At 39.8% G+C, this 13,750-nt stretch overlaps 1 protein-coding gene across 3 annotated transcripts in view; it reads right to left on the reverse strand.

Annotated features, from left to right (window-relative positions):
• Positions 1 to 13,750, reverse strand: part of ken (ken and barbie) — a 49,785-nt gene that overhangs the window by 11,957 nt on the left and 24,078 nt on the right. The window contains exon 1 of one of the 3 annotated variants that reach the window (XM_067772337.1): positions 175 to 1,045. The exons of the other annotated variants lie outside the window; for them this stretch is intronic. The gene's annotated coding sequence lies outside the window, so the exon portion shown is untranslated. Of the gene's footprint in view, positions 1 to 174; positions 1,046 to 13,750 lie in introns of those variants that run through there. 3 annotated transcript variants of the gene reach the window in all.

Here is a 13,750-nt window from a genome sequence, read left to right on the forward strand (position 1 = left end):
TTTACGAAATATTGCACAGTCATAAGTAATACGTATGTATGTATGCATGTATGTATGTATATAAATATGCATATTAGTAATATTAAGTTTATTAATCATTTTAATATTTTTTATGCGGTGAGCTACTTCTTATGATAACTTTATTTATTTACACAAAAATATAACAATACATACTTTATTTTACAATTTCAAAATTTCGTTCGGTGTATTATAAGACAAAGTTTTATTATAAATTAAGGAAAGACTAGCAATTTTTTCATTTTTCCAGCGCTAAGCTGCATGCACTTTTTCCAATCCGCACGCATGCGCAAACTACGCGCTCACAATTCAAAAACTATTTACATTCGCTTGTACAACAAAGAGCATACAATTTCGTATTTCTTTATGTTTAACAATTTTGCTATTGTTGATATGCAAATGTTTCGTGTTTTGCTGTTTTCGTAGTTAAATTTTAATTTTTTATTTTTATTTTATTTTTGATTATTTGCACAATTAAAACCAGTATTTATACATTCACTAAAATTTTTCCAACTTTTTTTTTAGTTTTTTTTTAGCTTCGTTGTTGCTTAACTTGCTAGCCTTTCTACTTTTGACTCTCTACTGCTTTTGAACCCTTCACTTGATACGGACATTTCAAAACTGAATGTATGGAAATTTCTTGCTTACACTCATACATACATATGGACATCTCTCTAGCTATCTTAAGTTGTAAGTGTGTGTGTGCATCTGCGATAGTGTTTGTAGCTCTCTCTGTGATTTAGCAATCATCATCATTAACATTGATGAAAAGAAGTGATCCAACATTTGCGACCTTGAACACACCAACATTCTACATTAATGAAGTGTGATTTTTTTTTTATCCAGTATTTATGGCACTTTCCAACTAAGGCAAATTGCCATTTGCTGTTGTTATACTTTCTACCTAGTAGGTAATAAATGTATGTATGTATCAAATATGCTTAAACGTATTGGCTTTACTAAATTGCTGGCTGGCTGGTGGCGCAGCAGCGTTGGCTTACGACGTTCGAGGTTCCACGATCACAAGCTGTGTGGAGAACGGCGGATATATGAAAAAGTTGCGCTATAACTACCGTTGTTGTTATTGTTGTGGTTAAAGTAGTGAAGGCTTTTTAACTTTATATTGTAGGTTTATGAAAGTGTATACATGTGTGTATGTATGTATGTATTTATATACCAATGGGTGTATAAACGTCTGTCTATACCCTGCAGTGAAACTTCCAACTAGTCAGAAATAGTATCAACCAATTTTCAATTAGTATCTTTTCCCAGTTAGAGAACTAGTCCATAATGGACCACATCGGTATCGAGCACAAAACAAAAGCTTTGGAGTATACTAAAATGTTCTCAGAGTATGAGCAAAGCTATGCATGCAGTTGTCAAATCTTCACAATACGCCAGATCAAGGAGGCGATTCATTATATTCTTGTCGACTTTAAATCTGCCTGACAGCGCGGAAATAAGTTATTTTTATGCTGCTATGTCTGAATTTAAGTTCCTTGCAAAGTTAATAGGACTCTGCTAAACGACAATGAGCAACACTACCAGCTCCGTTAGGATTGGGAAATATCTCTACGAGCCATTCGCAATCAAAGCAGGCTGCAGACAACGCGACTTCCTCTCGTGCGATATCCTTAACTTAACGCTGTAGATGAAAAATTAGAAAAACGTTTTTCTAAGCGGTGTTACCCCTACTCCGTGATTTGGCAAACATTTCGAGTGTGTTTCTGCCATGAATTTCTCATTTAAAATTCGGCCCTGCTAATATGTAGGGGAAATTAAAGAGAGGAGAGAGTTCTGCCTATTGTAGATTCGATGAAGAGGCAAAAAATGAGTCTTGCATTAAATTAGAACAAGTACTTAATTGTTATCCAAGAAAGAATCAGCGCATTCGCGCCTTGGCAGCCACGTCACTGTTGACAGATATTACTTCGAGACTCTAGAGCCATTCGTCTATCTGGGAACCAGCATTAACAGCGAAACCAATTTCAACTTAGAAATCAAACGGTGGATCGGATGAAATTAGCACTAGTACCGTCTCTTAACGAGATAGTTCTGCACTAGTTAGGAACTAGTGCGATTCGCTGCAGGGATAGGAAAAAGCAACTATGTGAAAACGACGTCAGAACTAAAAGGGCCCTAAGAAAGAATTATAGATAATGAAATAATGAGACGTATTTTCAAGAAATCGGATGTCAAAAAATAATCAATAAAAAACAAGTTTGCCTGTTTTTAAATAAGATTTTTGCATCGAGATCTTTCGCAATTTAACTCCTCCGAGTATATTGATGGTGCATAGTTGAAGACCAGAAAAAAATTACCCTTTTAACTGCCCTGTTGTGTTTTTTGTAACGGTGCTTCGCCCCATCCAGAAGTTGCGTCTCCTGTTGTTGTTGTTGTTGTAGTGTTAAGGACACTCTTCGAAGGCCTTGGGGAGTGTTATCGATATTGATGGTCCTTTGCCGGACGCAGATCTGGTACGTTCCAGTAACAAGCACCATTAAGGTACTAGCGCGACTATCGCGGGAAGGCTTTAGTATGACCACATGAAACCTTCACTGATATTTTAGTCGCCTCTTCGACAGGCATACCTGTCGCGGGTATATTTTAAGCCCCCTAACCCTCTGGAGGAAGGTGGGACTCGTCATAAATTGTCATCAATATGCTCTAACGGGAGTCAAATAAAACTTGCAGTTTCAACAGTTGTGGACCAGAGAGAAAGGTGTGATAGAGGTGTTGGTTCCATATTTGAACTGAAAAGATGATTCGTGTCATATGGGGACACGTTGCAAGAAGGACATACATTTACATGTTACAGTATCCAGATCGAAGTTGAGCAGAGTGACGCACGTCTCTCGGGGAATGTTGCTTTACTCTATTGCCAGTTCAGGGTATTTGACCTTAAGAACGGGGTTCGCGGGGCAATTCCGACGCCTTTTTGTGGATATCACCTTTTGGATGGGACCTTTTTGTGCTTTTCTTTTGCATACGGCTATGCTGTCAGGTACCATATTTCCTAATAATGCTTGCGATGATGACTTCTTAAGTCCCTGGGAGACGAGGCCCCTTCAATCAGATGTCTGTTGGAATGCCCAGGTTTCTGGGTATTCAACAGAAACTGTTAGTTCACCCTTTAATTTCTCTCCCTAATAGGGAGTACTCTCGCCTGACTGTGAAGATGATGTGGTGGGGACATTAAAAGACAGCCCGTAGCAGTGCTTTGACAGGCCTATACTTTTTTCCAGTGAGGTGTCTTTAGACTCGGTGGCCGTATCGGTGACGCTCAGCATGCAAGCGGCTGGCCAATCGCTTTGTAAGTGGTAATATGCGTCTTTTTATATTTATTTTATTACCTACGGCTCTTTACTTCAGGCACAATTGCGAATGCATGTTCGCCAAAATGTAGATCCTGATCGAACGTCACACCCAGTATCAGGGATAAAGTAATATATTTTATTACATTAACCTGCCCTCAGGACTGCAGTGAACCATTATCGACTATTGGTGAGGGGTCCCTGGTTTGCTTGCGTAGTCTGCTAGTTTATTAACTCTTTGCCGGATGGGAAAAAACTTCGTTCAGGTACTAACACCTTGGGTCGGCAACAGCAGAATGTGATAAGTAGAATTTATTACGGCAACGCTCCTAGGTCTCTCATCCCCTTCCGCCGGAAGAAATTTGGATGCATAAAAGCCTCGAATTGGTTTTGTTCAACTTTTGTAGAAGGATTCGCATTGTGGATGAATTGAATAAACCTTCTTGGTGTATGAAACTCATTTCATTGCCACCGACCAAGTTAGTTCAGAGTTTAAGTTTTTACGTTCTATGCCATTTTTTGTTTGTTTGTTTGCTATATGCGTCGCATTTCCTTCTCTTGCCAAAAATATCAGCAGCTTTTAAGGTCCAAAAACTATGTAACTAGCCATGTAGTGCTTAAAATTACTTGCAGCCGTAAGATAGCTTTCATTTATATACATATGTAGTTGGTTTAACTGCTAGGCTCATGTGTATGTATGTATTGTGGTTAGTAGATACAAACATATTGAACAATGCAACATGAAAGTTTTATATAATTTGGAAATTTCAGCCACTCTCTTACATACAAATAAACGAATGGCCATGGATTGCAAGCTTTAGAGCATGAACTCATACTATACAGTAAATTATCACATAAGTTGTATCATTAGGGTGTGCCACATTTAGAAGTAATTGTATACGCAGCTGTAATTGTAATTGTATAAGCTGCAGTAGAGTTGAACTGATCCGCCTAGAGATTAGCTTCGATTTAAATATTCGCTTGCGATTCCTCCCATTGCCGAATTCAATTGTTAAAACTGAACACGAACGTTCTGACAGTTCTGCAGTGCTCCTGTCTCCACTTTGCACCCAAGGGTATAAATTAACACACGAAAACGCCAGATACTAAAGATCTATGCTTACTGTTAAGTTGTTTACGTTAGATATAATGTCCTGGTCTACCACATCGTATATCCCAAGTCTTAGGAATAGTTGAGAAGCTATTTTGAGAGTATTTCTTTTAGCCAGAAAGGACCTTGTATGCCGATTTTTGTCGAGGTATCTTGATTGTTGTTCGAGCTTACTGCACATGGATAGTCACACGAAACTTTGCTACATACATATATGGTGCTTTAGATCTATGTTTCTTGATTCTTATATGCTGTTATAAATTACCTCAAGTTAAGTGCAGAAAAAAATAACTCAGCTGATTTTAAAAAGGCTGAAATTGGGCAAAATTAAAAAAAATTTAAATATCATTTCCTTGACTCATATTTTAGCATCGAATTGTTCTGTTGTGACTTAACTTATCGTAACTGGCTGTTACTTAAATTAGAAAATTTTGATCATGATAAAGGTTTTCACGTTATAAACAAACTGTCAAAATACGAAAAAAGGCTACCCAATCCTGAGGGTGATAACTCGAAAGGGAGCAATGCGGGCAAGTGCATCGCTTGCGTGACCCTATACCAATCAATAAAAACTGTAACGCAGGGAGCAAGAGAAGCCAGTTTTAACCTGTATATAATGTATCGCATGATGCTTGTTTACAGGTCTCAGCTGCTGTCTTTGGGTTCGGCCCCCTAGTGGGAGATTCGCGGAGGCTGTGGTTTCATCTCGCATGTTGGCTTTCTCCTTAATGCGGGTGAGTTCACTTTCGGGGAAGTTGACAATAAAGCATACTTAACGAAGCTATGCAGTCTCCTATTCCCTGAAATTGGCAAGAAAGCATTCACTTTGGATTAATGCTGTCACTTCAGCATTCCTCTTTTCAGAGTAATGTGGTCTTCTTCGTTGGAAAGTTGGCAATAAAACTTTCCATTTGTTCGGCCACAAGGGTAAAGCCGCCTCTTTACTTATTCTAATCTTAGCATAAATATTTCAAATATTCTTTTGCGGAAGCTCAAAGATAAGGTGTAAAACATCCCTTAAGTACTTTTTGCTGTATGTAACTGCTGATAAGCAGGTGCCTATCGTTTGTGAATAACAGATGATAAAAAAGAGTTGCGCAAAACAGCTCAAAAGAAAGAAGAAGTCCAGTTTTATACCCACATCAAATATTTTTTTTCATATCTCTGAAACTGAATTCGTGACAACGCAAAATGTAAAGCTCGGTACCTGGTACCTCGGTGAAATCTTTCCCCAATTTAATTCGCCATTTTTGGCGAAAATTATAAAGAATGGATATTGTCAACATATATGTACATTGGAAAGATTATATATGAAATATACTATAAATTAAGAAAATATTTCAAATACTACAACAACAAAAATGCTATATAACCTCAAATGTTTAAAACACGAAAATCTCAGAACGTAAATTTCAAAGAAGACCCCTTTTCACACGCAACTCCTGAATTGTAAGAGTTTGTACCCACTCTTCTTTTTGTAATGTTTTGAAACTGGGTTGGGTTATTCTGAACGGTTGGCAACGGATCTAGAGTAAATGTGATTAGTAGTGAAGATGTATCTTGTATCTTATCGCTTGGTCAAGGATCCGATAATTTTAACAAATTACATTGAGGTATTTATTCTACATCAAGTGCACATTTCTATTCGATCTGCCGGAAAGGTTGTAATTACATCCCTTAATTGTGATGCAGGATATCCTGATGCTCAGAAAAGGTTGTTCACAACCCTTAACACTTGTATTTGACTTGTGGAATTTTATCATTCACTGGCTTGGGACGCCCCCAAGCATAGGAAGTGATGCAGCGAATAATTTATGCTTCGAATAGAGTGGTAATGGAACTCATGGTGGAGTTGCCTCGCAACTGGATGCCATTATCCATAAAATGTTAGGGAACTTTGATAGACTACGTACCTTACCAAGGAAAGACCTACAACCCATCACAAGCAAATTTTGTACCAATGATTCGGCTATGAAGTGTTGTTTGGGTATACGGAACATAGAGCCGATAATTGTACCACTGATCATGCAATTAGATCCGTGTAAGGTTGAGCCTTAAGGAAGGTACTCACGTTGAAAGCATACTGCTAGTTGTGCTGCTGTGATGAGATCTGTGTTTCCGAATAATGGTAAGCGGTATAGTGGACTGCAAATTCGAAATTTTTCCAGTTTTTTCACCTCGCGAATGTGGCAAATGTCCGGATTTTGGATATCCACGTAGATGGGGTGGTATCACTGTACCGACTGTCCTAAACACAAAAATACTGGCTGTGACTTTTGGCTAGCATGCAGCCGCATTGGTTCCTTAAGTTCAGAGCCGTAAAAAAATCCCCAAACCTTCAATCTAAAAGTACCTCAACACCATCCACAAAAATTCGTCAAATTACTATGCCAACAAATTTCCGGTGAACCACATTTGTTATGAACTAGTTGACAGGGTGAAAAAAGGAAACGATTGAGGGTCGTCTAGAAGGGCCGGTTAAGTATTATCCTACCGACTGCGCCATTATTATAATTTTTGAGACGCCCTTCGTATGGGATAATTTCCTGAATGGGTGAATTGGTTCACTAAAATCGGTCTGGGAGCATTTATTGGGACGGACGGCTATCCTATTTGGGGCTACTTCCGGTCGTCGCGAGGACTCTTCCTGAGACCCTCGCTCGCTTTCGGGTTTTCCGGATTACACTTACTACATTCTGGCTGGTAAACGTTGGGTGTTCCACATCCGTAGCAAAACACAGTCCGATGTTCGAGGCAGTCAAAGTACCGATGGCCTTCGCCTTGGCAAATACAGCAAATTTGTTTCGTCTTAGATGCTTGCTTCGAGATTTCGTCGATTTCCGGTTCAGCTGCGATTTCGGTGTCCTCACATGGTAGTTCACTAACATAACGGCGAGTCGGTTGTCGAAGATTCCCTACTGGCATCGGATTAGCAACCCTACTGATTTCGCCAGCAAGACTTTCTCCCTTGAGACAGAGTCTACGCAGATCCGCTAGCGAGCTCATTTGAACATATAGAAGCTGCTGTCTTATCCGAGGTCGCAAGTTGTGTTGGAGGATTTCCACCAGTTCGGCTTCAGGTAGAGGGGACTGCAAAGGTTCTGCTATCTTCAGAACGGCATTACGGAATTTGTCAAAAGTTTCGGTCGTCCTCGTTTTCTGCTACGTAGCATCTCTTTAATTTCAAAATCCGTACGATGCTGCTGGAAATTAGTACGTAAGGCTTCACAAACGGATGACCATGTGACCTGTTCATGTTATGAAAATTATATTGAATTCATCGATTGTAACTTTGCCAGGTACGCCAGTACACATTCTCAAAGACAAATACCCTAAACTCGCAGTTGAGAAAAGAAACCTCTTCAGGGCGAGGCGCGTTACTCCAGTTCAACTTCGATCTATATACTGTTAAACTCTTATTTATACAGAATCAACTTCGACATACCCAATGTATGTACCGCTTCTAATGTGTCCCCACATAAAACCAACCATCTTTTCAAATGTAATGTAAAACCAACGCCTCTAACACCCTTATCTCTTTGGGCCAACCCTTTTGAAACAGAGAGTTTCCCCGAAGTCAAATTAGAAGATATTGATGACATTTGTTACTGATCGCATCTATTTTATTTAAATCATAGAGCTCTTCTAGCACTGTAAAAGCACAGTCACGTATACAAATCACTGTTACTCAGAAGGCACAGTCACAAATCACGTTGGTTCTCAAAAATCACGGGCTATACCAACTCCGTTTAGGACTTAACAACGTAAAATCAACTACACTGTCCAGCGATAAATAAGAAAAAGAAGAAGAAATGAAGCTTCTATGAATGTTATGTAAACTTTGAATCACCCTAATGTATGCATGTTTATGTTTGTATGTATATGCACAGTGACTGGTAAATGAGCGTTGGCCGTCTGAATCTTTTCCTTCACAAAGTCTTTGACAGTCGATTTGTTTGTTGTATGTACATATGCACGATCACTAGAAAACTTTTTGTCGTTTCTAAAAAGCGTTAAAACTGTTTAAGTGTAAGTTTGGCTTTTGGTGCGAGCTTAAGACTTTTCTGCAAGTTTATTTAGTTGAAAAACTGCTTGCATACAAAAGCGTTTTTTGTTTTTGTAATTTACAAATGTACGTGGGTAGGCAATCACATATATGTATGTAAATACAAATATACAAAAACAATATTTGGTCATACATACAAACATACATACAAATACATACATATCTGCATTATGAAAAATGTTATACATATGTAGCTTCTAGAGTGTTTTTGTTGCTATTGCACAACAAACAATTTGTATGAATTCTAATCCGTAAAAGCTGTTTGCATAAATAAATAAGTAAAAGAGAATGTATGCAGATATGTAAGCACATAAATGTTAAAAAATGATTTAAAAGCTTCGACTATTTGCTCCAGCGTCAACATCGACATCAAAAATGCATTTAACTCAGTAAGCTTGGAAGTAGTTCTCAAAGCTTTGTGGGCCAACGCATTACCAACATATCTCACCAATCTATTTCATTGACGAAACGATTATTTGTGAGACCGATATCCACGAGGGAGTGTTCGATGCCAGCTCTATTCAGTTTCATGTTGTGCAGCACTGGAATGATGGTGCTTGCGCAAAGCTGTGGAAAAACCATCAAGCTGAATGATTGATAGAAACACGGCGGAAATTGGTAGAGAAGCTCGGGCTAAAGCCGGAGTCATTGGTGCCGTATGTCGTATCGCTGTATCCGTATCCCTAACGTAATCAGCTGTTCATCGTTACGACGGTAAACCAAAACTCAATTGGTTGGCTACGATACGGTTACGACCTTAGCGGCACCAATAATCGATTGCATTGATTCTCATAAGATTGGTCGAATCAGCTGTTAAAAGGTTACCGATACGGATACCGATAAAGCACCAATGTCTCCAGCTTAAATCATCTCGTATGTAAATCGCACCATTAATTTTTTTATGACATCATTTCTCTCTTTGCCCAGTCCACAAGGGGGCATCCTGCTAACTGCGCCACCTATCGCAGATCATCCTTCTTAATATCGCATATAAGGTCCTGCCAAGTGTATTGATCGAAAGCCAACCGTGAATCGGCTGATTCGATCTTGCGGCTTCAGACCTGGTAAATCGTCCAATGCTCAGACGGCGCATTATACCAAATGTTGGAAAAAACTTGAGAAAAAAGAATTGACACATATTACCTCTTCGTCGATTTTAAAGCCGCCTTCGACAGCACGGAACCCCCCCCCCCCCCCCCCCCCCCCCCCCCCAGCGGGTCAGGGGATTAGAATATACCCGCGGTAGGTATGCCTGTCGTAAGAGGCGACTAAAACACCAGATTCAAGGGGTTGTGTACGGCAAAGTTTTCAGGTTGCCAGCGCAATATATAGCTCCCCCAAACCCAATTGTCAACCTCACCTATCCGTGGCGAATCCTGTTTCATTAACAGCCGAGGCTCTGGCGACCCCAAGCTCCTCATGGAACTTGGTGGTGGGGAGGGAGGTATGGCCTGAAGGTTTAAAGTGGCCATATAAATCGTTCTCGAGATGGTCGGACTAGTACCTTAAAGGTGCAGTGTTACCGGAGCGTATCGGATCTGTATACGGCAAAGAACCACCACATCGATAACACTCCCAAAAGCCTTCGGGGAGTAACCTTATTGCTACAACAACAACAATAACACGAAAAAGAGCTGCCTATATGGCATTATGTTTGAATTTGGTTTCGTCGCAAAACTTATGCGGCTGTGCAAATTGACGTTGAGCAACACCATGAGCTCAGTCAGAATTGGGAAGGACTTCTCCGAGCCGTTCGAAACTAAACGAGGTTTCAGACAGGGAGATGCCCTATCATACGATTTCTTTAATTTTATGCTGGAGAAAATTGCACTATTCTATAAATTGCATGGGCAATTACTGGCGTATGCTGATGACATTGATATCGTCAGCCTGAACATCATCATCAACAACATCAGCTCTGAAATCCAGCGAATCACTCTTGCAAAAAAATGCTACTTTGGGCCAAGTAGGCAATTGAAAAGTGAAGTCCTCTCTCTGCAAGCGAAATTCATGATCTACAAGTCACTTACCGTACCCTTCCCGCTAAGTGGTGCAGAAGCATGGACCATGACAGCATCAGATGAAATGGCTCTGGGAGTGGTCAAGAAAAAAGTTCTTCAGTTACGGACCTCTACGCGTTGGCGACGGCGAGTACCAAAGAAGATTTAATGATGTATGAGCTTTACGCAGACATCAGCATAGCCCAGCGTATTTAAATGCAAACGCTACGCCGGCTAGGACATGTTATGCGAATGAAAGATGATGCTTCAGCTAGGAAAGGAAGATGTGGCCAACTCCGCTGGAAGGGCTAGGTGGAAAACGATTTAAATTCCCTTTGTGTGACTAATTGGGGCCAGTTAGCAGAGCGAAGAAGCGACTGGGCCGCCTTGTTGGACGGCCATAACCGTTTAAATGGTTAAGCGCCAATTAAGTAAGTTTTTTCGGTCTTAATAAGCTCTGTAATTTCTTTTGATTTCCTAAGCAGCTCTGCAGTCTTTTTTACATAGGCATCTTTTCATAATAGCGGGATACAATTGAGAGCTACAACTGGTTTAGTAGACAAAACTATATGAAAACGACTTCAGAGCTCAAAATAATAGTCGAGGGAAATTAGTGGCATTTCAATTATCAAAATAATGACACATAAATTTTTTAAATAGGATGTCAAATAACCCAGTTACATTCAAAAAACCTTTTCTACTGTATTCGCAAGGATCAACAAAAATCAGAGAACCTCTCAACATAAGCATGTAATGTAGGGACGTATTTTTGCAGCTGTTTTTTTAGCCCGGTCTAATGTACATGTACTCAGGTTCTGCCGCCCCAAGCTTCTTACGGAGGAAGGAGAAGAGATCGCCTAGAAGATTATATGTATGTAGAATAAAATAATAAAATATTCTGCAAAGGACAGTAAACATTGGCAACCTTATCTAAAATCTTAGGGGAGTGTCTTTTCCCGATGCTATAACAACATATGCTGCAGAAAATAGTGCAAGTAGCCGAACGATCGTATATCTTCGTACTAGGTTCAAATGACATATATAATAAGCTAAACCTAACAACTGAGATACAAATTAAAAAAGCCCAGGGGCTATTCCTAAGGCAAACGGTATTACGTACTGTGATAATAAAGTTTTACCCGCCAAGCCTGCGCTAACTTGTTCAGACCATTACGTCGCACTACAACTATTGGTATACATATCAGGGTAAGAACCATACAGAATTTTTGCTTTTCACGCTAATGATTAGGGTAGTTATGGAAAAACACTCTGTCCCAATATTGTACCTCCGCTTACTTATCTAACGTATTCATATTCGGCAAAAATTCGGTCGTGACAAGGATGACGTTGTCTTAAGACCTGCCTGCGACCTACTGCTACAAATTGCGTGGTATGGTCTATATTTTCCACAATATATTTAGACCGACAATTTGTTACTACGTGAACGTTGGGTATGTCACACCTATCCACAATTGTATGGATAGAGAGGACAACCGACTTCCAACTCTACAAGGCACACTGGTGGGTAAGTGGGTGTGGTGAGTCCCTTCTGACTGCAATACGCGTTAATGTCTCATGTGCTAATTTACTTACTTAATGATATTGTACGACGAATGTTGAGGGTTTTAAAGCCCTGCTGGGAATCCCGTCCTCTATATACACCCTGCTTACTTTAAATATTCGAGTTCTGGGGGGCCCTCATAAAAATGTAAGTAAGTTTCCTAACCTCTACCGTACCGCCCAAAAGACTAGAACTGATACTTTACAATCACAATCCCAATTCCATCCCTGTCACATAATTTCCAAAAATCCAGTGTCCCGTGAGTACATTAACCTATTTTGACGAATATTAGTGTCACTAAGCTGATACTAAGTAAATAAAGCCACAACAACAATAAGCAAGCTGCCATTCCTGTGTACATCAAATCAATCATCATTTACCGACATACATACAAGGCAACGAAGAGATAACTCACACACAGATGTAGTCATCATATAAACTACAAATAGGTATACATATATGTAGCTCAATTACCAAGCAGGAGATACAGCACTTATAGAAAGCGAAACGTCTAGACTTAAATAGAAATATGCGAATGAAGCAACGGAGAGTATAAAAGCAGCGCAAGCTGAGTCGTCAGTAATCAGTTTGATTTAAACGCTCAATTAGTTGAGAAGTATAAGAGTTATTGTGAAGTGCCTTGGTCTTTGCATTACTGAATATTGGAGTCATTTATTTGACAATTTAGCGATTCGAACGTTTGCAGAAGGTTGGAAATAAGCGGAATTTCTCTAAATTCGTTATAATATCTAAATATGTCCATTCTGTTAGTTATAAAAATGTCAGAAGATCGTATTTCGTTGTATGACGGTCCGATATTTCTAAAAACTGTACAGACATATTGTTGGCCTCATTAAGTCAGTGGTGAAAGATATGACGCTTGATGAATTACAAGTGTGTAGGGACCTCCTTCCGTCAAAAGATAATCAACGCCTTGCTATACATCGCTCTGGATACGATGCTCCCGAAAATTAGATCAGTCTTTGTCGAATCGCCAATCACTACATTTGTTGAGGAGTAAGTACATGAACAAGCTTGTGTAAGCTTTCTCCAAAATGCTTAACAGCAACCAACAAATTTGGTTAACCACCAAAATATAGCTTGCTCGGGGCTCTCTGATGGATCAAGCTCTTCGGAGTGTGCATCTGGAGTCGGGTTAACCGCTGAGGCGGAAAAACCGAATACGCATTATTTACAAAAAAATAAAAGGTCCCTAATTGTACTAAGCCTTAGCTTGGTGGGGTTAACCCTACAAGAAAAGTGCAGCACAAAGTATCTATGAATTATATTACTGTGGCGGCCGCCGTGGTGTGGTGGTAGCGTGCTCCGCCTACAGCACCGAAGAATCCTGATCCCATTTAAAAAAAAAAAAAAGTTTTTTTCAATTAGAAGAAACATTTTCTAAGCGGTGTGGCCCCTCGCCAGTGATTTGGCAAACACTCCGAGTGTATTTCTGCCATGAAAAGCTTCTCAGTGAAAACTCATCTACCTTGAAGATGCTGTTCGGAGTCGGCATAAGGCGCGCTCCTTTGCAAGATAGACTCGGCCTAAAATCTCTTCAGAGGTTATCGCGCCTTACATTTATTTATTTTTTTCTAGATAGTAAGTTGTCGTGCGAGTTCCATGTGGAAGCGAGTGTGAAGAAAGCCTCCGTGGCACTCTATGCATGCAAGAGGATGT

This window comes from Eurosta solidaginis, chromosome 3, assembly GCF_040869045.1.
Source record: "Eurosta solidaginis isolate ZX-2024a chromosome 3, ASM4086904v1, whole genome shotgun sequence".
Lineage (NCBI taxonomy): Eukaryota > Metazoa > Arthropoda > Insecta > Diptera > Tephritidae > Eurosta > Eurosta solidaginis.